Genomic DNA, 23,936 nt, shown 5'->3' on the forward strand with positions numbered 1-23,936 from the left:
AACATGAGGACCTGGGTTCAAATCCTTAACAACCAAGTAAAAACCTGGTGTAGCTGTCCATACCTGGGACCCCAGCACAGCATAGCAGAACTGAGACAGGTAGATCCGAGAGCTCACTTGCCAGCCCAGGTAAAATGGGGAGCTTCAGGGTCAATGAGAGACCCTCTCTCGAGCAGCAGCCAAGAGAATGATAGAGAAAAACATCCAATGTCCTCTTCTGGCCTATGCATACCCTGACATACACCACACACACACACACACACACACACACACACACACACACACACACACACACATTTCAATGCAGAATAATACATGTTTACTGTGTATAAAATCTACCATACTATGAATATAGTTAATATTATATTTACATTGTTTTACACAGATTTTTGTATACATATTCATATTATTATATATGTATTAAGTTATTTATTACTATTAATCACTCTGTATTGGGGGCCATTATTTTTCCCACCTCACAAACAGGGGAAATTGAGGCACAGAGAAGTAAAGTGTCTGACCTGGTCCATGTCCCGTAGTGAGTGTCTGTGCTGGCATTTGAAGAGTCTAGTTCTCACGTTCCCATCTTAACCAAGCAGAAGGAGCCATTCAGGCCAAGACCTGTGTGATTCTGTCACTCAGAGCTCTGATCTGACTTCCAGAATGCTGGATCTAGGCTGGGCCTCTTAGGAGTGACTAATCCTTGACCCTCAGAAGTGACCTCTAGCAGAGAAGAAGACGATGTCACTGGAGAGTAACCCAGGTGTTGCTCTGAAGCAGATCCAAGTGTGGAGCTACAGAACCACAGTTAGAGATCCTGGACATTAGAGACACCCTAACATTAGAAGTGGGGGTGGGAGCTGATTCTGCCGCTTTCTCAAGCCGCCAGGGCTGTCTCTTGGTGTCTTTTCCGAGAGTCTTGCACTTCATCAGAGTGTGAAAGATGCTCATGAGGGTTGAACCGGCCTCAAATGATAGCAGACTCCCAGGACCCCTGAGAACTTGTTGACCCGATTTTCCCTCCCTTTCCACTGTACCCCCGACACCATCAGGAGGAGTTGTCGGTAAGCTCACAGGTGATGCACTTTTCCAACAACCATCCCACTGAGGTGTGGGGCCAACTGATGCCGGGTTTTTGAGAGCCATGGGGCCTTTCACAGCCCAGACACTTACAGTTAGATGGACCCGGGACAGTGGCTCTAAGTCTTTTGTCTTGTGCCAATGAGGATTAGAAATGGGAATGCTCACGGAAGTGGGCAAAGTGGGAGCAAACTTTCTTACAGAGAATCAAAAGAAAGTAAACAACTGAAGAAAGTGAGAAATTAAAGACTGGACAAAGTCTGAGGTAACTGACACGAGACTGACTATTCTCTGGGCCGCCAACTGCTAAGCCAATGGAGAGACCACATGCTCTATACATGTGCCCTTGGCCCAAGAAGTTGCTGATACAGGCCAGGTGGTGGTGGCACATGTCTTTAATCCCAGCACTCAGGAGGCAGAGCCAGGCAGATCTCTGAGAGTTCGAAGCCAGCCTGGTCTACACAGAGAGAGAGAAAGATCTAGGACAGGAACCAAAACTACACAGAGAAACCCTGTCTCAAAAAAAAAAGAAGTCATTGATACACTGTTCATGTGCTACCAACCCAGTTCAATGGTTGAAACCCACTCACTCTGCCCATCTCTGACTTGCCCTTTGTTTGATGCTGACCTTGACTCTCAACCCATGGCTAGTGTTGCCATGAACAACCTTACTTGTGTCTTGCTGGCTGCTAATTAGGCAGTGTTCTCCTGGTTGTCCACATCTCCATGATCGGCCTGTAGCAGGGATTTAACTATCACAGTCACAAAGGTGTAGCTGTGGTCTTCCTTAATTACTACATATTTAGCCTATCCTCATTGTAACGTGTGCAAGCAACTCACACTTTCCAGTGTGGGTCCTTTCCCCTTACTGCCTCCAGAGAGCTAGCTCCTACACCACAAGGATGGAGTGCTCTTGTGAGCATCAAGGTGCTCCAATTCCTTTTTTTTTTTTTCTGTCCGATACAGGGTTTCTCTGTATAACAGTCCTGGCTGTCCTGGAACTTACTTTGTAGCCCAGGGTGGTCTTGAACTCACAGAGATCCACCTGTCTCTGCCTCCCAAGTGCTGGGATTAAAGGCGTGCAACACCACTGTCCTGCTCAAGCTATGGTTTCTTGAGGAAGAGTCGAGGTAAGAACCAAATGATGAGCATTTACCGAGCACCTGAACTGTTTCTAATGCAGTCACTCATTCATTCAGGTCTCCCAACATCTCTACCAAGGAGATCTCACTCTCATTCCCGGGTCTTGGATGAAGAACTGAGAATGAGAGGGACATGCAATTAACCTGGGGTCACATGGTTGACAAATAGGGAAACCAGGTCAAGCCCAACACAGTGGAACTCCAGGTTCCATGCTCTACATTACCATCATACAGACTGATGCTGGTCCATGTTCATCTTGCCGGAAACTACTGGTTATGTTTTTATAAAGCAAAGTCCTAAACTAGCTCTTTAGCTTCTCTGGTTGTTAGCTGAGTTTTGTTTTTTTTTGTTTTTTTTTTTTTTTAATCATTACATGGGGAAGTAACATGGCTGGATGGTATTCACCTACCACTCACTTTGCTGAAGATGACCCCTGTGATTGAAGCTACCCAACACGTTCTCACCGTTCTCAGCGGGGAAAGATGACTTTTGTATGGTTAGTAATTCACTGAAGAATTAACTGTTTCTGGGAAATGGAACTAAAAAGGCATGAGTCATAAGCCTTTCTAATCAGTAACTTTTCTTCAGATTTACAGAATCCAGACTTTCCACTGACTACAGATAACAGCAGCCCACGCATTACAGAAGCACAGCATCCAAAGTTTATAATTACCCTGGTGCCTCCCCCCAAAAATCCCTACGTAACCCGCATGCCACAGCCCTGGTGCTAGATGATGGTTCTGTTGGCAACAGCCTCCCCCTCTCTGTCTTAGCGGGTTTGATAACTTTACAAATAAATCTCTCCTTGCCCTGATAACTTGTCCTTGAATCATCAGCTTTTTCCATTCACAAGCAATGAACTTGAGTTCACAGTTTTCACTTCCTTGGCTTCCTATGTTCATGGAGGAAGGGTATTTAGGTCCTAGAGGAAGTTCCAAATTCCTGTAATTACAAAAACGACTTTTCTAATAAAATTTAAGTGTACTGTTTCTTCCTCAGGGGGAGAAAGGTTGGACCAGTTATGGTTGAATTCCACTTTAATTCAGAGTATGTATATTTTTATTTGATATGGATCTGTCTGCTTCTCTACAACCTCTATGCCTCTCAATATGTGGGACATTTGGTACCAAGCAGGGGAGCAAAGATATCTTCTATGTAAATGATGTTTATCGCCAACATCCCAGTTATGTGGCCCTTCCCAAAATCTCTGTAAAGAATACAGTGTTTGTGGTTTTAAATATTCAGAATCACTTTTCTTGTGCCTGAAAAACAAACTGAGCACAAAAAAGAAAAAAATTTCCACTCCCCCGCCCCAGGAAGTACCTTTTATTTGCTTGTTTTTTTTTTTTCTTTTTCTTTTTTTTTTTTTTTAATTCCATGACTTAAGAAGGTTTTGATTTGTGTGTGCAGATGCCAGGGCAAGGGGTGGGGAATGGAAAGTTTGCTACATTAAAGGTAGAGCGTGCACAGAGCCTGTCTTCTGAGCTGCTGAGGTCCCGGTGACACGCACTTGCTTTTCTCCAGAGGGGCAGTTACCTTCAGCTTGCCTTGCTTAAAGCCACCAGAAAGCAAATTTGGGTGACTAGAGGCGTTCCCACGTCAGGGCCCTGAGAACCATGACTAGGAGTTAAAATAAGCATCCCAAAGGTACCCAGGAGTCCCTTAAGCGGTATTTGCCATTTTGAAATGGGCAGCCATGGAAAGGACTGTGTCCTTACTAATCAGAACGGAGTCTCCTCCACACTCTGTGGAGTAGCACCGCCATCCAGCCGTTCAAACAACCCTCTTCTTAGTCTCCATCGCTCCACACGAGCCTCAATTCCCGTCCTCTGCTATGTCCCAAGGGTTTCTCTTCCTCTCTTGCCAGGGTCACTGCGTTATCAGCATCCAGCATCTCTCTCTTCACCTTCCAGCCCCTCCTCCTCCCATTTCAAAGTCTCCAGCCAGCACTGCAAGCGTGCCCCCCGGCTGCACACTGTCCATGGCTTCCTGCGGCGGTTAGGTTAGGATCAAACGGCCCACGTGACCCCGTAAAAGCGCAACTCCCTCTCTTGCTCCTCACCTCTGGACACATCTGTTCTTGCCTTTTCCTGCACCAAATGCTTCGACCACACCGAATGGTGTGGGCGTCTCCAAATCCCCCAGCAGACACTTGCCCCTGCTTCCAGGAGCCCCTTGCCTACCCCATTCTCTCTGGCCTGACTTCAGGCCTCTGCTCTCACACGAGCATCAGTCAGAGAGGAAGACTTGCCCAGGTGATTTCATTCATTAGCTACTTGATGGCTTTTCTGCTTCCATTTAATACAGTGCCCTGCCCCAGGATCTTAGAGTTCACCGTATGAGTAGGATGGCCTGTCTAATTTCTGCCAACCTAAAAACAAACAAAAGTTCAAAGAGCTATTTCTATAGAGTAATGGCATTTACATGGGACTAGGAGATCATTGCAAGGGGAACATGTATGTCATAGTAAACTATGGGCGTATTCCATGAAAAAGTGAGGTAGCGGGAAGCTTTTAAAGATAAGACCGAGGAATGCTTCAGACACTGAGAAACAGTAATCCTGGCCCTGATGATTCGGGGCGCTGATAGACGTACACTGCTTTTCTTTGTGACTCCTAAACTGATTCCAAAAGCTACGCTAAGTGTTCTGAGACGTAACAATGAACTTCGAATAAGTACAGCATAACGATAAAGTCTGAGTCAGTACAAAGACTGCACCTGAAAAGACCCACAAATTCATACGCAGCTGTGGCCAGTTGAGACAGTGCCACAGGTCCAGGAGAAAGCAATAGGAAATGGGAGACCCCAGGCAAAACGGTGGCCAATCAGCTCCAGTTAACGGCACACACCCAAGGGAAGAGAATTGCAAGGTCTTCTGATTTTCCCCCAGAAACACATGTTCAACCTTTGTAAGAAAATATCAGTATTTTTCTTTTTTTTTTTTTTTTTTTTTTTGGTTTTTCGAGACAGGGTTTCTCTGTGTAGCTTTGCGCCTTTCCTGGAACTCACTTGGTAGCCCAGGCTGGCCTCGAACTCACAGAGATCCGCCTGGCTCTGCCTCCCGAGTGCTGGGATTAAAGGCGTGCGCCACCACCGCCCGGCTTTAGAAAATATCAGTATTTTTCAATGTTTGCGTATTTTTATTTTATTGTGTGTTGGTGTTTTGCCTACACATATGTCTGTATGAGGGTGTCGGATCCCCTGGAACTGGAGTTACAGACGGTTGTGAGCTGCCATGTAAGTGCTGGGAATTGAACCCGGGTCCTCACGAAGAGCTGCCAGAGCTCTTAACCGCTGAGCCATCTCTCCGGTCCCCCAAATATCAACTTTTAAAGTTTTCAATTTATATTTTAAACAAAAACAAACAGTGTGAGCCTACATAACAATTGGCAAATAAAGCCTATCTAAAGAGCTGATTTAGCCTGTGGAATACTTTTTTCTTTCACATTTTTTTTTTGTTGGTTTTGGTGATGGTGGCTTTTGTGTGGGGTTGCTTACTTTTCACAGACTTTCACTGTACAGCCCAGGTTGGCCTCAGCCTCTTGGTCCTCCTGCCTCAGCTTCCGGTTGATGAGTTTACAGGGATGCATCACCATGCCCTGCCTGGACTATCCATCTGAAACATGTGCCTTAAAGTATAACACTTTTGACATCATATACATGCAGATTTGAATAAACTCAAGAGATTTATTCTAGACTCAACTCTGTCATTTACCAGTTACATTGACCTTAAAGAAGAAATCTAATTTCTCTGCACAGAAATTAATTTACCTGTGACCTCAGAGAATTTTTGTAAGGAGAAAAAGACGATGCATATGAAAATTCTCAAGAATCATTAAGTGATACTAGTTGTTGTGATTTAAATTTTTCATTAGTTTTAATGATCATTTTAGGTTTTAAAATATCTTACTCTGTTTCAAATTTTTATTGACAGGATTGAGACTAGTGACCCCTTACAGGGAACCATGACAACCTTCTTATGGTAGCTATTCAAAGTAAGGCTTTAATAACCTCCCCATAGCAACTGATGAATTTTGAGTCTACAAAAGTGATTTCTTCAAACCTCTGAGCTTAATTCCATTTAAAAAAAAAAAACTGCTCTCTGGCTGGGGAGATGCAAGCATGAAAACTGAGTTCAGATATCCAAAATGAAGGTAAAGCCAGGTGTGTTAGTGCATGTCTATATTTCCAGTGCTGCTTCAGCCAGATGGGAGAACAGAGAATTTTCTGAAGCTTGTGAGCTCGTGTGCCAGCTAACTTGGGCTACAGGGTACTGAACAACAAAGAGACCTTTAGAATGTGTGGACCAAAACTCAAAGTCATCCTCCGACCTCCACATATCCTCTGCGCGCGCGCACGCGCACACACACACACACACACACACACACACACACACACACGATCAGAGGGGGAGCGGATTTTAAATTCTGCTAAAACCTAAATGCCCTTCCCCCAGGCTCTTGTGCAGGCTAGGATTAGACATTAGGTTGAATTGCTTGGATTTCTTAGACGATGCTTCGTGTGAATGGATGACATCTACTGGTATAAACTGAAAGTGTGCTTTCTCTTTTTTGGGTCACCAAAAAAGCAGAAGAAGAACTACAGACAGTAGACTCCAGCACAGAGGTTCAAGCCAAGGATTACACGGAATGGTTAAGAAGCCTATTAGGAAGTGGAAAAAGAAAGGAACATGCATGCCGTATATTTGATCTTAATATTTACCGCTTCATATGAAATACATAAAATTGGGCCGGGCGGTGGTGGCGCACGCCTTTAATCCCAGCACTCGGGAGGCAGAGCCAGGTGGATCTCTGTGAGTTCGAGGCCAGCCTGGACTACCAAGTGAGTCCCAGGAAAGGCGCAAAGCTACACAGAGAAACCCTGTCTCGAAAAACCAAAAAAAAAAAAAAAGAAGAAATACATAAAATTGGAACTAGGGAGATTCCTCAGTGGGTAAGGGTACTTTCTGCACAAGCATGAGGGCCTTTCCAATATCTACCTCAAAAAAGCTAGGCAAAGCCAGCAAGACTGCCCAGTGGTAAAGGGACTTGCCACCAATCCTGGTGACCTGAGTTTGATCCCAGGACCCACATCATAGGAGAGAATCTACTCCCATCAATTGTCCCATGTCACACACCATGACAAGTACACACATGTGTGTGCACACACAGAGAAAGTAGGGAAGAGAGGGAATGGGAAGGGGGCAATTTTTAAAAGTCAGGCAAGACTGCCTGTTCACCTTTAACCCCAGCACTGTGAAGAGTGGAGATAGGGGAGATGATCTCTAAGGCTTGCTGGCAATCAAGGAAGATTCCCACCCCCTAACACACATGTGCACACACATGCAAACATGCATACATACACATATGCCATATACACATAAAAAGAAGAAAAAAATATCCAGATGTAAAACTATCACGTGCTTCAAAATAAAATGTCCACTTTCATTTCTGAATTGCTTCATGTTTTGAGAGTAGACTGTCTTGTTACAAGACGTTCACATGGAACTAGAGTTTCCCCTGTTCTTAAACCACTTGAAAAGCAAAGCAAAGCTCTCTCAGAAGCTAGTTGGGTAGGACAGGAGGTCATGGAGAAGGACAGCAGAGAAGGTAACTAGATATCTGTTTGGGGCTCAGGTTGTGTCAAGAAGAATTAGAGCTGGTTGAAAAGGTCAGCGGAGAAGATGAGATGAAACAGCCCAAATGCCTCAGTGAGAGGCAAAAGGAAGGGAGGTGGAAGACCGAAAATTCACCTGTACCGCATGGTGCAATCTACGCATATTGCACAGGATAGATATGTATTATAATCTCTGTCTCCTAGGAGGTGCTTTACACAAACAAGCCTGGATTATGACTAAAACTCAGGCAGACCTATTACTATGTTAGTGTTCTTTCATGTGCTGGGAAAAAACAAAAAACCAAAAACAAAGGCTCTGGGTTGCAAGAATTGACCCTGAAAGTTTGCTCGAAGCCCCATCTCTCAGAGGCTCTGTTGCCTGAAGAATGCAATTATAAATAACCTTGGACACAGCTAAGCACTCCTCATCCCTCTCATTATAGACACGCAGAAGCATCCATACCTCTTTGGCTTTGGAGCTTCATAAGCCATTTGGGTACAAGAATATAAACAAAGTTTTGACAGGTGCAGTTATAAAGCCTTGAATATTAATGTCATACTTTACTACCCAGCCCACCCACCCCCGTTTAAATCTTCCAGTTAGTTCAGGACAGGATTAATAGGTATACTATCAAAGTCAAGTTGGACTCTCCAGCTCAGGGCCTAAGTGGTTTTCTCAAATGGCATGCTGAATCAAAATCTCCCAAGGAGCATGTTTGAAGGGGGAGAAAGAAGTATGAGAAGATTGTGAGTGTGATTCTGAGATCTCACTACTCAGCCAGCCTCACTGAAAGAGCAAGCTCCCTCTTCAATGAGGATCCTGTCTCAAGGCAACAGGATAGACTGTAGTAGAGGAAAGCACTCAACATCGTATCCTGGCCCTGCAGGTATGAATGCAACACACACAAACATACACACACACACACACACACACACACACACACACACACACACACACACACACAGAGCATGCATGCATATACACACACATGTGCATACACACATGCATGCAACACACACACAAATGGAAATAAATGGTACCCATGAATTAATCTCTTGATAGTAATTAAAAAAAATTAAATGAGCCGGGCGGTGGTGGCGCACGCCTTTAATCCCAGCACTCGGGAGGCAGAGCCAGGCGGATCTCTGTGAGTTCGAGGCCAGCCTGGGCTACCAAGTGAGCTCCAGGAAAGGCGCAAAGCTACGCAGAGAAACCCTGTCTCAAAAAAAAAACAAAAAAAAAAAAAAAAAAAAAAAAAATTAAATGAAACCTTATAAATCTTAACTATATGTTAAAACAAAAATATTAAATTAAGAAGCAGGAAATATTACACAATAAACTAAAAGTACTATCTTTATTTCAACAATTAATCTGAGCAAGATTCTTTTAGTAGGAAGATGAAGAGAATCCATATTCCCAATATTAGAAATGATCATAGATACTAATGATTCTTATTTTAATTTTATAGAAAATATAACACAAATAAATACCATGTCACTTTTTAAATTAATTTATTTATTTACTTTACATCCTAGCCACAGTGTCACCTCCCTCCTCTCCTCCCAGTCCCTCTCCCCCACCCCACCCCCTCTGTTTCCACCCACCCCAATCCACTCCTCTGTTTCTGTTCAGGAAAGGAAAGGTCTCCTGTGAGTATCAACAAAACATGGCCTATCAAGTTGCAGTAAGACTAACTACCTCCCCATGTGTTAAGGCTGGGCAAGGTGACCCAGTATGAGGAGTAGGGTCCTAAAAGCCAGGGGAAAAGTCAAGAGACAGTCCCTGCTCCCACTGTGAGGAGTCTCACAAGAAGACCAAGCTGCAAAACTGTATATATGCACATATATGCAGAGTGCTATAGGTCGGTCCCATGCAGATTCCCTGGTTGTCGGTTCAGTCTCTGTGAGCTCCTATGAGCCCGGGTTAGTTGATTCTGTGGGTTTTCATGAGGTGTTCTTCGCCCCTCTGGCTCCTACAATCCTTCCTCCCTCTCTTCTGCAGGGTTCCTAGAGCTCCGCCTAAGGTTTGGCCGTGGGTCTCTGCATCTGTTTCCATCAGTTGCTAGATGAAGCCTCTCTAATGACAATTGAGCGAGGCACCCATCTATGAGTATAGTGGAATATCATTAGGCATTATTAACCATATAACTTTTAAAAATATGTTAGACATTGCCCGTTTTCTGGAACACATTTGCAGAGAAATGGAAAGTGGAATAGACTAGCAACCTGTGAAGGGAGCAGAAACAGAGCTAAGAAAGTAACCAGTACAGAAAGGTTGAAAACAGACCATCCCACAAGTGAGCTCCAGCGGCCCTAAAATCCAGAGAATCTCCAGGCTATTTAAACTAGTCTGGAGGCAAAACCTGAAAGGTTTGCACTGATTTTAGGAGGCCGACATGATGGTAACAGCAAGATCTAACTAAGATAAATCAGAGAATATATATAATTTAAGTACTCAATATATCTAATTTGATGGCTTATTTTAAGGAAAATTCACCTTAAAAATAAATGTAGGCATTTGTTTTTCCTTTCTTTTCTTTTTTTAAATGTGTATGGGTGTTTTGCCTACATGTATGTCTGTGTAGCACATGGGTTCCTGGTGCCCCTGAAAGCCAGAAGCAAGTATTAGATCCCCTGAGGCTGGAGGTCCAGAGAGTTGTGAGCCACCATGTGGTAGCTGGGAATCAAACCCGGGTCCTCTGGAAGATTAGCCGGTGCTCTTAACCACTGAGCCGTCTTTCTAGCCTGGTATTTCTTAACAGTAAGAAATCTAGGTACCATTAACTTAAACAGGAAAAAAAATCATCTCAGAATATGCTAAAAGACAACTTCAATAATACAACATCCATGAAGATTAGTCTTGAAGATTAGCCCCCTCAGACTGGCCTGTGGGCATATTGCAGAGCATTTTCTTGATAGCTAATTGATATAGGAGGGGGGCGAGCCCACTGTGGACAGTGCTCTATCTGGACAGGTGGGCTGAGAAGGAGCAAGCCAGTAAGCAGCATTCCTCCATGGCTTCCTCTTCAAGCTCCTGCCTTGAGTTCGTGCCTTGGCTTCCCTCAATAAGGGGCTATAGCCTACAAGCTACAAGAACCCCTTTTCTCCACAACTGCTTTTCATTGTGGCATTCATCACAGTGAACAAAAACAGGCTAGAACATCATCCTTGCGTGAATTTTAATAAACAAACCCTACTAAGATGTGAGACCCTTAAGGATGCTTTTAACCACATGAAAAATTGCCACCTCACTTCACTGGACATGGGCTTCGAAAACACTGAAGGGTTCATCTGAGGTTAGGAGGAAGGAACTACCCTTCCTGTTTTCAATATTCAGAGAAATATTTAAAGAAAATATTTACTGTATCTTCTTAAAAGATAAGACACCGTTATCAGATATTTGCTCTGATGTGCCTTATTAACAAGAGAATAAACTGAAAAGCTATTATGAGGAACAATAAAGCTTAGTAAGCCAGACTAGAACAAAATAAGTAACAAAACACCAACAGCCTTCTATATATAAGGGAGAAACCTGTATTTAAAAAAACTGTAAGCTGAAAGATGATATAAAAATACAGCATCCATACTGAGGAAGCTACAAACCCTACCAAGTGATATGAAAGAGGATTTGAATTGATAGGTAGGCCTGCCACGTCTCTGATTGGAAAGATGTGTTACAATAATATCCATTCCTTCCGAATCAATCTGTAAATGTAATGGTTTCCCAAGTAAAGTACTGGTTGGATTTTCTTGTCTTTGAGAATCTGAGCAGTGAACTGAAAAATTCTTTAGAAGAGCAGATTTGAGAATGACAGAAACAATCGATGCCCAGAAGTCGAAGTGGCAGGAAACCTAGGTTTACAAGCAGATAGATGTAAGGCGGGCCGGGGAGACGGCTTGGGTGATAAAGTGCTTGCTTCTCAAGCACCAGTTTGGTCCTGGGTCCAGCAGCTGTACGGGTCTGTAGTCTCAGCATCGGCAAGGGGAGCTGACACAGGCAGATCACTGAGCCGTTGGCCAGTCAATATAGCCAAACTGATGAGCGAGAGACCCTGTCTCAAAAAAGAAGGTGGAGAGTGACTGAGGAAGACATATGTTGTTCACCTCTGGCCCCCACATGCACAGAGAGAGAGAGAGAGAGAGAGAGAGAGAGAGAGAGAGAGAGAGAGAGAGAGAGAGAGAGAGAGAGAGAGAGTTAAATAAAATCAAGGGCTGGCAGTATGCCTCAGAGGATAAAAGTTCTTGCTGTCAAGCCTGAAGACCCGGGTTCAATCCCCAAGACCCACCTAGCACCCACCCACACCCACATACCCCAAGCACACAAATAAGAGTAATAAAATCGTCTTTGGCTTGAATAAGAAAGTAAGTTGTAGCAGGAATCTTAAAAGTTCTTATTAATAAAATCAAACCTGAGGCGAGTTATTGGGGTCCATGCTGGTAGATCAGAGAGACAGAACAAGCCACAGCTATCTCACCTCGCCGGATCCTCAGCTGGTTTTGTCTCCTCAGACTGGAGGCCTCTGAGTCCTCATCCGGAATGGGTCTCAGCTGAATTACTGCTCAAAAGCTTGAATGCTTAACCAGCCAAAATCTTTTAGTTTCTGGTCCTCACGCCTTATATATCTTTCTGCTTTCTACCACCACTCCCTGGGATTAAAGGCTGGCTTTCTGGGATTAAAGGTGTGTGTCACCATGCTTGGCTATTTCCAATGTGGCCTTGAACTCACAGAGATCCAGAGGGATTTCTATCTCTGGAATGCTAGGATTAAAGGTATGAGTGCCACCATTTTCTAGCCTTTGTATCTAGTGGCTGTCTGTTCTCTGACCCCAGATATATTTATTAGAGTACACAATATTTTGGGGAACACAATACCACCACAGTAAGTGGTAGCTTTAACTTTCAACTGGGTGGGCCTGGGTACTGAGCAAACCTCCTGAAGGGAATTAGCTGCTGAATATCAGAAGCCTTCTGAGGCATCCCAGTCTCCTGACCACAGGATGCCCTTCCAGGAGACTTGAGCTTACTAGACATCTCCAAGCAGATCACAGTCCCCACCAAAGCTCATCAGGATTCAATTCCATATATATATATATATATATATATATATATATATATATATATATATATATATATATATATATATATATGTATCTATATTACAAATTACTGTGATATAAACTTCAAAACCTAGATACTTATTATCTTTATTTGGAAGATCCAAATGCCTACCTAAGTTTTTTTCTTTTAAAATCATTAAGTATTGGGTGGCCGAAGGATGAACAATAATGTGCTAACCTAGTCCAGCTTTGAAAACCTGCCCTAGGAATGACCCTGGAAACGTACTTACAGGCTGAAAGAGAAAAATAGCAAAGCAAATAGAAATTTTAATTGCAACTATTATGCAGAAAGAAGGAAGCCCTAGAATGTATTTAAGGTAACAAAGCTGTAGAAGCAACAATGGTTACTTCTAAATGTATAATTTTTCACTTCTTCAATAGCCTTGCTGCTACTATATTAAACACTAAACCTCAATGCTTCCCATTCCTGTATGCTTTATTTCAGGCACATTAGACATATCATATTCTTTATAGTTGACAGGTGGCTTCAAAGGTGTCTGCAGACAATCTAAAGAGAATTTGACTTTGGGCAAACAAACTAACTGCCAATGATGTTTATCTCTGTCTCACAACGTGAACGCACCCCAGACCATGTTATGACAAGCCAGATGTGTGGAACCTCCACAAAGCAACGGTGACTTAAAAATAACAGACTATGTCGGTTACACAGTTCATTTACAAGTGGCTGAAAAGCAAACTGATTTAGGAGAAGAAAGGAAAAGGCTGGCTATTGAAGCTAAAAAAGGAAAATCAAGAGACCCTGCCTCCAAGGACAGCTGTAGCTAGACCCCCATTCCCACCCTGCTTTCTTTGGTGGCTTCATTCTGAAGCAGGCTTTTCTGAGTGTCTTCATACATGGCTTCCCATCTTTACAGACACAGCAGCTGCATTAAGAACAGTGGTAACAAACATCCTCGCTGTGGCACATTAGCCTGGCACAAGGTCACATGCCTGGTTTTCGGAAGCATTCCTGTAGCAAAGAGGCCAATCTCCCATAGCCTAGGATTCATCCTTCCTCCATCCGGGGAGCCCAGAATGGAACAGCCTTATCTCAACACATGAAGCAAAAGTTGGGAAAACTGGACACAGGGGAACCAGAGAAAAGGAATAGGAATGTTGGACAGGTGGACCTCATAGATGTCTCACACATAAAATGGTTCCTGTAGCTGAACACGGGCACAGGAAATAGAAGGGGTTGTTCAAGGCGCAGATACTGTATGAGTACTCAATCTAGAGCTGACGCAGTGGCATGTATCTATAATCCCAGGAGTCCTGAAGTTGAGGCAGGAGGATTAGGTGTTTGAGGTCAGAATGGGCTACATAATGAGTTCCAGACCTGCCTGGGCTCTATAGCAAGATCCTGCCTCAACCAACACCTCACTGCAGTATGCCATGAACCTTTTCAACTAAATCAGTGGCGGTAAAGAAAGACCTGAATCATTCCATCACTCAAATTGGAGAAGGAGGAAGTGGGAATCTGCAATTAGCTCACATTGTTCGACTGTCAGAAGGTCTGTGTAAATTTATCCTCACTTAGCTTGTGTTCAACAAGAAGTCAAACACTTCCAGGGACCGGCTCTGTCCAGCCTCCTTCATTCTTGGAGACACTGATCCTTGCCAAAGTATCAAGGTCCACGGGCTGAGCTTCCCATGGCCTCCATCCGCAGTGAAGGAGACATCGGGAAGGTGTTGGCTCCCTAGGCTGCTTTGCCTCAAGGCCTCAGCTCCCTACAGGGAGGTTAGGCACAGGCTTGAGCTTCTCCCGCAGCTCTGTGTTCTGGTGCGCTCTCGCCTTGACCTTCATCTCTAGATGACGCAGTACGAGGACTACTGCTGTGTGAAGCGGTATGGAAAAATCCCTAATAAATTCAGCCCACACGGAAAGAGTGAGAAAGAAAGTGACGTAAGGGAAGATAAGGCCTCTGGTTGGAACCCTCCTAGGCACTGTCACTCCAACGAAGATTATTTACGGAGATGGTTGGGTCTCCTGGGACCAGTACCCAACCCTGATAGGAGCCCCTTCATTTGCAGTTTGCTTGTTAAAGGTCCCTATTTAGTTAGCGTCGGTCAGTGTCCCGTAAACAGCAAAACTCTAAAAAGCAGTGGAGAGAAGAGCACAGCGAAGGACCCAGGCCATCACGTTTCTTTTTTTCTCCCCGCAGGAATTAAACGCTACCTGGATGCACACACATCCCTCCCCCTACCCCCCACCCCCTCCCATTTCTATCGCCATCCTAGGAAGGTAGCTGAATCTCTGCTTCCTCCGTACTCACTGCCTTAGGAAAAGATTGTAAAATGCATAAACTCATTTGAAAACCCAAAGGGAAGCTAAACTAAATTGCTAAAGGCATAAAGGCATAGGGACCTCGGCGTCTAAACTGGGCCTCCGTGGGGGAGACTCAGTTTTCAGCTGTCTCCCTTGAGTTTGGAGTTCCAGGAGCTCTAGCTTCTGCCTGGTTTGCGGGGGGTGCCGTCTTCCTAACCATACAGTGCACATGCGTGAGCCTTCCCTTCTACTGCATAAAATTACAAGTGTCTGTGTGTGTCTGTGTGTGTCTTTGTCTCTGTGTGTCTTTGTCTCTGTGTGTGTTCTGTGTGCATCTGTGTGTCTGTGTGTGTCAATGTGTGTCTGTGTGTCTGTGTCTGTGTGTGTATCTGTGTGTGTGTGTGTCTGTGTCTGTGTGTGTATGTTGGTTTGAGGTTATTTTTATCTATTTGGTTGGTTGGTTGGTGGGTGTTTGTATCTTGTTTTTGCTGTTTTCCACTGTTACTGGGGCTATGATCATCTTAATACTTACACTTTTAGTAAACTTGTTCTTATTTTGTCCTTTTGAAATTTAAATAAATCAGAGGAATTTTGTATCAATAATCAAGTAGAAACCCATATTATTTTACATAAATGTGAAAGGAGATGATAAAAATAAAGAAAACAGAAACAAATGATGAGTTAAATTCTGCATTAGGTACTGAGAGGGGATGGGGAAGTGAGGAGAGGGAGAGAGGGAAGGTAGAAAGAGAGAGAGGGTGAGTGAATGAGGAAAAGGAGGAGAGAAGGAGGGAAGATATTTTTATCTAGTGTTAAGGAGGCTGGGGGAGATATGAGGTGTGGTGATATATTTGTGCACCCCAACATATTGTATACCCTAAAAGAGTACCCTAATAAACTTATCTGGGGATCAGAGGACAGAGCCAGCCGCTAGATTAGACATAGAGGCCAGACAGTGGTGGCACACACCTTTAATCCTATCACTGGAGAGACAGAGATGCATCTGGATCTCTGTCAGTTCAAGGCCCTTCTGGGAACAGAGCCAGGCGCTTGAGATCTCATGTCTTTGCTTTGACACACACCTTTAATCCCAGGAAGTGATGGCAGGAAGCAGGAAGGTACATAAGGTGTGAGGACCGAGAACTAGAGGCTTTTTAGCAGTAGTTCAGTGGAGACACCTGCTGGAGGCTGAGGAGTTGGTAAGGTGAGGTTGGCTATGGCTTGTTATGTTTCTCTGATCTTTCAATATTCACCCAATATCTGGCTCCAGGGTTGTTGGTTTTTTTATTATTATTAATAAGACCTTTTAAGATTCATGTTATAAAGAGGGCAAACATGATCTTTTTTCTTGACATAACCAAAAGAAGTGAAGAGAATAAAAATGGAGGAAAATACTTCACTTTACAAGTAATGTTATTTAACACCATGTCAAAAAACCACCTGAAGGGATTTTGTTTAAATGTCTTCTATTCCACAATTCAGAAAGAGCTGGAGCTTTGAGCACTCGTGTCCTAGAAAGGACCATGACTTTTATGAATTAAGTCCGTTTTTCTTACACTACCCACCAGGATTTAAATAACCTGAGCCCCCTCCAGGAAGTTATTTACCTCTGGGAGAACCAAGGGTTTGTTGGGGAGAACACAGAATTGGAGCTGAGAGAACTCCAGAGCCCAGACTGGCACTGCTGAGAAGCACTGGACTGTGGGTACCATTTCTATCACTGCACACACCCTGTGCTGTCCAAAATGTCATCCTCAGGACATACATGGCTATGGATCCCTTGGAAACGGACAGCCCAAACTGAAACACAGCCAGGTGTAGTACACACCTCTAGTGCCATCACTTAGATCATCACCGCACGTTTGAGGCCACGGTGCTGTGCACAGTCAGTACACACAGGCTGGCCTCAAACTCCCTTTGTAGCTGAGGCTGGCTTTAAACCTCAGTGATTCTCCTACCTCTACCTCCCAAGTGCTGACTCACATGGAGATAAAGTATTTAGCGATCACATCCCCCGTAACCACCTTCATCATTCATGAACTTAACACTTTTGAGATGCATTGTTCTAATATTTTTATAATGTCTCCCCATTTAGGTTCGTCCTGTTTTCTCAGGATGAGAATCAGTTACGACTTTTAGACGAAGAATCACGGACAGAAGAGTCCTCGCTGCAGTCTATCATGATGTCACTGTCCCGTTGCTGGTGAGTTTTACTTTTACTTAATTTGACTCCTGCAAAAATTGTAATTATGCAAATACCTTAGAATATGGTTCCACAGAGCAATACTGGTTAACACCGCCTACAGGTAAAATAATCCAAATGACTTTGAAGGGCATACTCCTCACAGAAATAAGTGAGTTGGATATATCCTAGACACTGGATGGACTCCAGCTGCTAACTGACAGCCCCAGATGTTTATGGAAGATTCACTCTATGTCTCTCTAAACACTGCATGGATCCTCAAACCTTCCTAGAACTGGATGAGATAGGGACCCCTGTTATTCCTGGAAACTGCACTGTAAAGAGGTTAAAAACCATCTGAGGTTCTCACTTAGCTTACATGGCAGGTCCACGGGAAACAGACAAGATTCTAAAGCCTGGACTTACAAGTTAGAGATCCCATCAATTCAAAGCCAGCAGCTCCTGCCGCAGCAGGCTTACAGTCTGGTATAAGTCTTCTCACTTTGCCTGCAGGACACAGAGTGCTTATAGACACAGCTGCTCATTAGCAAGCGTCCATGCACCATGCTAGTGTATAACATCCATTACCTCTTGAGAAAAAAAAAAGCTTGAGAGGGAGCTGATTTTACTTGATTCAGAGATGCTGTCTTCTTAACAATAGTCCCTTCAAGTTCTGCCCTTAACTATGTAACGCCAGAAGTTTTGCTGTCGTCATGGATATGATCTTTTAAAGTATTTTTATTTGTATGTGTACGAGTTTTTGTCTACTTGTATGTATGTGCACCACATGTGTGCAGTGCCCACAGAGGCTAGAAGAGGGTCTCCTAGAACTGGATTGTGAGCTGCCACATGGGTGCTAGGAATGGAACCCAAATCCTCTGCAAGAGCAGCAAGGTCTCTGAACTGCTGAGCTGTCTCTCCAGTCCTTGAATATAATTTTTTTTCATCTAGTGCTCAGGAGTTTTTCTAATAAAATACAACTTGATTCGAAAATGCCAAAACCAAATTCCCTTCACAGACCTTCGCTTGGCTACTGATTTCCGAGCAATCATGGGTTATTGTTGACTAAATTACACTTGATCTTAGCCAAAAGGCCGAGAAGCGATGTTGTTGACTAAATTTAAAAGCATGGTGTTTGGATGAGGAGACTCTAATTGTCAGCATTACTTCAGCCCATTATTTTTATAAAAATTCATAATAATAACCCTGAAATGTCCTTTTCAGGTACCAAAGGTGAAGAGTGGTATCACTTTAGTATGAAGCACTAAGTGTTTCATTTGCAGATGTAGGAGGCCTGTTCTTCAAAACAGGATAACTCTCTGTTACAGAATATTTCTTTACACCGTGTGAAGATGTGTCACTATTATTGGTTTAATAAAGAGCTGAATGGCCAGTAGCTAGACAGGAAGAAGTTAGGTGGGACTTCTGGGGACAAAGAGGTCTTGGGGCAGAAAAAAAGGCAGAGTCGTAAGTCAGACACAGAGGGAGAGAGACTTGAAGGAGAAGTAAAAGCCATGAGTCATGTGGCAACACGTAGATGAATAGAAATGGGTTAGTTTAAGTTATAAGAGCTAGTGGGACAAGCCTAAGCTATATACTGAGCTTTTATAATAAATGATAAGTCTCCGTGTCATCTTTTGTGAGATGGTGGCCCAAAGAAAAATAATCTGTCTACAACTCTTAGTTTTCCAGGATGTTCAATTGAGAAGATTGGTGTCTGACCTATTTTTAATTAATATGGCTAACTCTTTTTACAAGTACCTGTAGTATAGAAAGTGATATCAACATGGAATACCTATGGATCCATTTGCATAACAAAATCTCCTTTAAGAAAAGTGTATAACTGGGCTCCACTTCCTAGAGTTGTGCGACTTAAAAGGAAAAAGACAGAAGTGTGGCTCAAATGGAACATTCCAATGATTTCTACAGCCAAAATAGAGAAAAATACTTGTGTATTTGTTCAGCTGGGTTGCTTTAAAAAAGTAGAGATGTTTGGAAATTCAAAATTAGCTCTATGCAACAAAACATGCTTGTATAAAGTGGGGCATTATATGTCACCTTATTATGTGTTATAAAGAGAAAATCGTATTTCTAAGGATTTACTGCTGTGAAACCTCAGTTCTTCACATCTCTGAGCCTTGTATAGTTACCAAATATAACCACCAGAGGGCACTGCTGGGTCATGCTTAGGGTCGGTCCTGAAAGCCACAGCTGTGCAAATGCTTGGGTTCCTTTTCTGGGAGAAGACAGGAACTGACTCAAGGGGCATTGAGGCAACGCAAAGGGAGGTGCAGTGTGAGGAACAGATTTTTTGCTTTTTTTTTTTTTTAAGGCACAGCCCCAGAATCAAGCGTAGTGAATTCTTGTATTCTTTATTCTCGTTAGAAGCTGGGTCTCAGCTAGAAGACAGACTGATGAGAGCTGTACATGCCCTACTTTGTTTGTGTCGGCCTTGAAGGAGCTGGGGACCTGAAAAGCTTCGCATTTGTTTTTCTCTTGCTTTGCTTTGTGGGGAAGTGCAGGAGCTTCCACACAAGAGTGCTGTGGGACAATGCTTTTGCGCACTGGTTTAATAAAATGCTGATTGGCCAGTAGCCAGACAGGAAGTATAGGTGGGCTAAGCAGACAAGGAGAATTCTGGGAAGAGGAAGGCTGAGTGAGGAGATGCCAGGGAGTAGCATGTAATGTCACACAGGTAAAGCCATGGAACACGTGGCAACATATAGATTAACAGAAATGGGCTGAGTTTAAATGTAAGAGCTAGTCAGTAGTGAGCCTGAGCTAATGGCCGAGCATCTTTAATTAATATAAGCCTGTGTGTGTTTACTTGGGTCTGAACTGGCTGCAGACCGGGTGCGACACAGAAAAACTTTCAGCTACACAAGAGATTTGAGAAGGGAGCTGAGATATCTTTGGAGGATTGCAAAATCCTTGAAGCTGGCTGTGAGTGATAACCCCAGTATCCCCCCCATCCTGTTCCCATGTCCTCTGACTGCTCATATACTGTACAGCCACCCAGCCAGGCTTGCAGGAATCTGGGACAGATCTGTGCTGTAGAGGGCTGGAGTTACTTGTGACTTTAAATAAAATATGCCCCCCCACACACAGGAAGAAAAACAACAGGACAGTATCGGCTGCGTAGACTAAAGCATGACCCAGCTCCCTCTGGGCTGACCAGATGCAGGGAACGGACAGCTAAGGTGTAGACGTGCCCGTTTACTGCAGACCTGGATTCTGAGAGTTCATTGGCAGGACCAGATCTGGAACTGAGAGAGATGTGATGGGAGGTCAGAGTCCTAGAACCACACAAGTGTCCCAAGGGACTGGGGGACGGCAAGCAACCTCCGTGCAGTGACCTCTCCCGAACACCACCACCTCCACCCACACGTTACCATGTTTTGCTCTCAAAGCAGTGCTTTAAAGCGTTTAAGGTGAGTATTTTCTCATTCCACAGACACAGAATGGGATCTAACGTCAAGCATGGTGACATATGCCCATAATTCCAGCACTTGGGAGGTGGAAGCAGGGGGATCATAATTTCCAGGCCAGCCTGAACAAACATAAGACCCCATTTTTAAAAAGTAATATAATTCCAGCACTCCAGGTGGAGGCAGGAGATCATGATTTCCAGGCCAGCCTGAGCAACATAAGACCCTATTTAAAAAAAAAAAAAATCAATGCCAAAGCTAACTAGGCAGCCAATGGCGGGGGTTAAAGCCAGTGAAATTCAAAGCCCTTGCCTTCTCACTCTGCTCTCTCTTCCTATTGAAGACCCTCAGTTCATCACACTCACAATTCCATTTTCACCACAGAGATGCTGCACCACATGCTGTTACTGCTCCCATTGTGAAGCTGCAGAAACTGAAGCACAGGCAAAGAAACACTGGCAGAATAACACGGCCAGAGATCGATGTGGTCAGATGTCCAGGCAGAACTCCATCTGTGGTGACCTACGTCCCTCAGTCTGTGGTTCCCTACACCCTCAGTCTGTGGTTCCCTACACCCCTGTCTGTGGTTCCCTACACCCTCAGTCTGTGGTACCCTACACCCCTCAGTCTGTGGTTCCCTACACCCCTCAGTCTGTGGTTCCCTACACCCTCAGTCTGTGGTTCCCTACACCCCTGTCTGTGGTTCCCTACACCCTCAGTCTGTGGTACCCTACACCCCTCAGTCTGTGGTTCCCTACACCCCTCAGTCTGTGGTTCCCTACACCCTCAGTCTGTGGTACCCTACACCCCTCAGTCTGTGGTTCCCTACACCCCTCAGTCTGTGGTTCCCTACACCCTCAGTCTGTGGTACCCTACATCCCTCAGTCTGTGGTTCCCTACACCCCTCAGTCTGTGGTTCCCTACAGCCCCTCACTAGACGTTCTTCTTCATCTGAGTTACTAATCCTTGGACCAGAGGCTGTAACTGCCAACAGAAAGGCCTGCTTTCCCTGCAGAGGTCACAGGGTTTGGTAACTCTAGATTAAAACCTATTATTCACTGGGCTCGTTCTAGAGATTTGTACATGTGATATCAATTTGTTCTCACGATTGTCCCTGGAGAAAGCAATGCTTGACTTTATGATTAGGTGGAGAGCTTGTGCCAGAAAGGTTACGTCATCTACACAAAGACACACAATTAATAAACGTTGGAGCCAGGACTAAAAGGTAACATCTGTTTAACGTGGGGATTTCTATGAAATGTTTTTGGATGGAAACAGCACAATGCACATTTACATAAGATGTACCTATGTAAATGATGTTCTTATGAAGAAAAATAAAGAAGAGACCTGAGTGCTGTGTGGAGCACGATGTTCCAGAGCTTAGAAGACAAAGGAAGAGGATCAGGAGCTCAAGGCTAGCCTTAGCCACATAGCCTTTTGAGACCATCTCTCAAGATAGATTAGTAAATAATGATGATGATGATGATGATGATGATGATGATGATGATGATAAATAAGAAGTGGAGTATTTAAAAAGCAGGTGCAAAATGACATCTCTACATTATTTTATTATAAAGAAAAATAGGGATGGGATGTAACTCTTCATTAAATGTTTTCTCAGCATGTGGGAAGTCCTGTTTATTTCTCGCCCACCACGTAAACCAGGAGTGACACATGCTTGCAGTCCCAGCACATGGAGACAGGAGGGTCAGAAGTTCAAGGTCTCCTAGGCTACCTAGCAAATTCAAAGCTAGCCTGGAATGCATGAGACCCTGCCTCAAAAAAAAAAAAAAAAGGAAAGGAAAGGAGGGAGGGAAGGGCAGAGAGGGAGGGAGGGAAGGAGGGAGAGAGGGAAGGAGGGAGAGAGGGAGGGAGGGAGGGAGGGAGGGAGGGAGGGAGGGGAGAAAAGAGGGAAAGAAGTAAAAGAATGAGGGTGGAGAGATGGCTGAGCTGTAAAGAGCACTGACTGATCTTTCAGATGACCCAGGTTCAATTCCCAGCACCCACATGGCAACTAACAACCACTTATAATTCCAGTTCTGGGGGAATCTGATGTCCTCTTCTGGCCTCCACTAGCATGCATGACACCTATTCACATAAAATAAAAAATTTTTAATATTTTTAAAATACTATTTGCTGCCCTAGCAGAGGACCTGGGTTCCATTCCCAGCACCTACATAATGGCTTACAATACCCATAACTCCAGTTCTAGGGGATCTGGAGCCCTCTTCTAGCCTCCACAGACACCAGGCATGCATGCAGTGTACCTCAATACATGCATGCACCCATACACATAAAAGAAAAATAAATCTTTAAAAAAAAAACAATGAGAAAGAAATAAGGAAATAATTAACATAATACTGCCCTCACCACAGCATAGGACTAAGCCTACTGTATTAGTCAGAGCTCTTTAAAGAAACATAACCGATTGGAAGAATAAATGGAAGATAAAAGATGATGGATGAATGGATGATAGATAGATAGATAGATAGATAGATAGATAGATAGATAGATAGATAGATAGATAGATAGAAAGATAGAAGATACATAGATACTTATTATAAGGCTTGGCTTATGCAAATAATGGAAGCTGAAAAAGCTCCACAGTGTGCCATCTGTCTGCTAGGAAGATGAGAAGAGCTGATGGATCCAACACAAACTCAAAGGCCTGAGAACCAGAGTAACTAATGGTGTAAGACCCTAATCAAGTCCAGAATCCAACAGCTAGGAACACACTGGTCCTCTGCTCTGGTTGCTGGTCTACTGGTCCCCCAAAAGCCTAGATGATGCTTGCTGCATAAAGAGGCAGATCTTGACTCTGTCCATCCTTCAGAATGGTGTTCTCCCTTGGAAACAGTCTCACAGACACACCCTGAAGTGTTTACCCGCTTTCTGGAAAGCTCTTAGCTCACTCATATTGACACATCAAATTAGCTCTTACACTTGGATACTCTTCTTAAATTGGCAGAAATTATTGACGGTATTTGGCCTTCATACTATCTACACCCTGATAATTGTTTCTCCTCCATTTTCGAGTGCTAGTACAGGTCCCTAAGCCTTAAAATCACCTCCTTTCTCCGTTCTCTGTCTGTGCCCATGCATA

This window comes from Peromyscus maniculatus, chromosome 13 (assembly GCF_049852395.1).
Source record: "Peromyscus maniculatus bairdii isolate BWxNUB_F1_BW_parent chromosome 13, HU_Pman_BW_mat_3.1, whole genome shotgun sequence".
In the NCBI taxonomy this organism is placed as follows: domain Eukaryota; kingdom Metazoa; phylum Chordata; class Mammalia; order Rodentia; family Cricetidae; genus Peromyscus; species Peromyscus maniculatus.